This window comes from Watersipora subatra, chromosome 2, assembly GCF_963576615.1.
Source record: "Watersipora subatra chromosome 2, tzWatSuba1.1, whole genome shotgun sequence".
Classification (NCBI taxonomy): domain Eukaryota; kingdom Metazoa; phylum Bryozoa; class Gymnolaemata; order Cheilostomatida; family Watersiporidae; genus Watersipora; species Watersipora subatra.
This window is the reverse complement of record NC_088709.1, coordinates 68,113,463-68,117,105: the sequence shown is the minus strand read 5'-3', so window position 1 is coordinate 68,117,105 and position 3,643 is coordinate 68,113,463. Positions and strand designations below refer to the sequence as shown.

At 37.2% G+C, this 3,643-nt stretch overlaps 1 non-coding gene across 1 annotated transcript; it reads left to right on the top strand.

Moving 5' to 3' along the window:
• The first annotated feature begins 2,599 nt into the window (after positions 1-2,599).
• On the top strand, positions 2,600-2,685 carry Trnar-ucu (transfer RNA arginine (anticodon UCU)). Its single transcript is given in 2 exon segments — positions 2,600-2,636; positions 2,650-2,685. It is a non-coding gene; the product is annotated as a tRNA-Arg (tRNA).
• Positions 2,686-3,643: the final 958 nt, after the last annotated feature.

Sequence of the window (3,643 nt, the reverse complement as noted above, 5' to 3'; positions counted from 1 at the left end):
TTTGCTGAATCAGCTGTGTTGGCCGACATCCGCTATTTTTATAATGTGTAAGGAAGCCCTAATTTTAGAAGAGGAAAGTTGGTAGTAAGGCAGTCAGAGATTCCGATCAATTTATTTAATTATGTGGTTATACATCTCCGTTTGAAAACTATTTTATTTTATACCATCAACAAATTTACTTGTGCAAGTACACAGCTAAATAGAAAAAGTCAGGCAGTGCCATCTTTAATATAAATATAAATAAGTTCCAATACCCTTTCGCTAGAATGATAAGAATGCTGCCGTACGATCATATCCCCCTATTGCCTTAGTAGGCTGACATAGATATGTTATCTACATTTTACTTGATTTTTATTACAGAGGTGAGAAGATTGGTATAAAGTTGACTCTAATCACTTTGATATGTAGTTGTTTAGAATAATTCATTATTTTGGTTCCTCCATGAACCAAAAAGTATAGCCTCAGCTGTAACAGGCAATAATCAGGCGGCAGTTCGCTATGTTCTTCTGCCATGTTCTTGACACTGTATTTTAGCCTATACATTTACTATACCTAAAAAGCTGGTGGATCTCATTATTGGTTTTAGTATAAGGACCAGAAGGCCCTCTAAAAAATCCCACAAACTGAACCTACGTATACTGGAAGGCATTGTTGGCTTGCTGCCACCTTTTGCAGCGACCCTAACTATGATTAAAATGAATAGAGGTGGAGTCAGAGGAATAGTAGTTGCATGAATAAATTATATCACGCTAGTTTTAGTTTGTAGGTGATAATTTTTACCTGCGTTATGAATCAAGCTTTATAGATGTGTACAACCATCATCAGGAGTTGTCAGCTCAATCTTCTACTAATTCATGTATTGTTGTTGGAAGGTTATTATCTTGTAACCTCTGATCAAGGACAGGGTGTGTACAGTGTTAGTGTTGGCTGTAATGTTTCACACCAGTTGAGCATGATGCAAACTTTGGGTCTCCACAGTTTTGCCATAAAGGATAATAAATTTAAGATTATGTACTAACTTTGGAGGCATATAAATCTTGGCACGAATATTGGTAGCCTTGGGTCTGTTGTGGTGACCTGAAGCCATTTACCATGGAACTTTACTAGTTTATTGTGCCCAATCGTTATAACATAACTGTTAACTTTTTGATTAACCAAATAACCGTCAAGACTGAAAAAAACACATGCAAAATATAAAAATAAAAACACAAAGATAACCTTAATTGAGGATACTTCAAATTACCATATGTTTTGTGTGCACGTACATTTAGTTAAATTGTAAAAGAATAGTTAGAGATAATGTTATTAAGAAAGAAACTCTACCTACCTCTACCTATGCTTTTCAAAAGAATCCAATTCACTAATATCCAATGTTTGTGATGTTATCAATCTTTATAATTATTCCTTATGACTGCTTCCTTAAACTTGGTTCCCATATACGCTGCAGAGCACCGGTGACAGCACCTCAGGCTATCAGTGTTGTAAATATGTGAACCTACACACCGAGTACCGCCGAGTACCACCGGTAGTTGCCGGCGGTCTACGCAAGAGTTTAACGCTGTTCAAATTTCGCGAAGAGCCGTTGGAAAAAAATTCCCCAAAATGCACTGTACAGGTGAAGGTCACCATTATCGAAACGGCATGGCAGGCGAACATTTTTTATGTGGTTATTAGTGATGCAGCTTTATGTGAACAAAGCCGCCGAGCCTAGCGTCACAAGCGTATAGCTGCGCAAGATTACCGCCGGGTGTCGCAATCGATATGGCAACCAGGCTTTAGCTAGCAATGAAAAGCGTAAAAGCTGTGGTGTTCGCTCAGCCGAAAGAACATTGTGTTCAATTCATTTGTGTTCTATGTATGGTCGGCACTGGCAATTTGCCAGCACACTCCCCCAATGGCATTTCCCATTGGGCGTGGTCACTCGTACCTTAGTTTGCACTACTTCTATTGAGATGGTTCATACAGATTAGAGATGTCAGATCTGTTGATAGATGATGATTAATAATCTGCAAGCGTACTTAATACGTTGGTTAGCATAAAATAGGGCATAGCGGTATGATGCTATGACGCTAAAATAGGGCATAGCGGTATAATGATGCCGTGGTTACTGAGACATTAGTTTGATGTGCGGGGCAAACTAAAGGACAGGATGAACATCAAGTGGCAGGACATAATCATAAACATAGAAATCTTAAAATGGGCAGGCTTTTCAATAGCTGACATCATTTATTGAAAAGAGTCTGAGATAGTTGGGCCATGTACACAAAATGAAACAAGACCTGCTTCCACATCAACTACAGTAGATAATCAACTCACCAGCTTGGCTAGTAACACCAAACAACTTCTACAATTGCTTGTAATATGGCTTTCTAGTAGTCTGGTCGGTGCTATAACAACTTCTTTGACTTGGTGGATTATTTTCATGTGCCTTTGGCTAATCACAGTGTGCTCGATAATCCGGTCTTTATGTTTAACTGTACGCTCCACTAACAGCTCTGGAACTAATAAAACGTTATCCATAGAATATGGAAATCATTTAGTTGTTATTATGATAGGTGGTGGAAGCTATTATTCTGACATTGTTGGTTTAAGTTATCAAGGCTCCGTGGCGCAATGGATAGCGCGTCGGACTTCTAATGGTTAGATGTGATTCGGAGGTTGTGGGTTCGAGTCCCACCGGAGTCGATATCTTTTAACCATAGTTTTCTCACCATTCAAGGTGAAATAGCTATTGCAGTATTCACATGAATGGCCCGTTTGATTGTTAAAGCCAGATTTGAGCCTTTTTCCTACAATAATAAGCAATGCAAGTTCAACACCTTTAGAGTTGCCTTGTTTTTCAGTTTGTTCGTAAGTCAACCATCAGTAAGGAATATAAAAATGAACTAATAAGTCGTGTCCTACAATTACAAGGTAGGCATGAAGTGCTACCAATACATGGAATAGTTAGCATGCCACTCACTGGTTCTGTTTTATTTGTGTTGCAAACTTGACTACATACATTATCAGAACTAATCCAATATTTAAATAAGTATAGCAAGGGACGCAGTTACAAACAGAATTTGGAAGACTATTGAGCTATAATAAAACCCCTTAGCATGCACGCAAGTAGTTACGTGTATGCTAAAAAGGCTAAAATTGATTACAATCAGTAAACCTATTATTGATTCATCTATTAATTCAACTGTTAATTTTATCTATTAATTCATGAGACTATCAAACTCAGGCTATTAATGAGCCGTTGTTGACTTATTTAGTTTGCATCACTTTAGAATAATATAAAGATTAAGTTGACAGGTGTCACCAGGTTTGCTCACTAACTGATGCTCCTGTTGACCAGTTCTGTTTTTCTGAGTCTTTAAAGACTACAAGAAAGATTCTTGAAAAAAAAACTCAAAACAGACCCGCTACTATAAATCACTAGTTGCTTAAGTCATAAGTTCATAACATATCATAATACAATGGACCCTCGATATACGACATTAATTTGTTTTGGTTTTGGAATCGTACGGCAAAATGTCATGCGGAGAAGCAAAGGAACCTATAATAATTATCTATTGCAAACCTCCAGTAAAACATCAATATTTTCTATTTATATTAAAAATCAGTAACAAAATAGTATGTTAACCTTATTAACTATAGT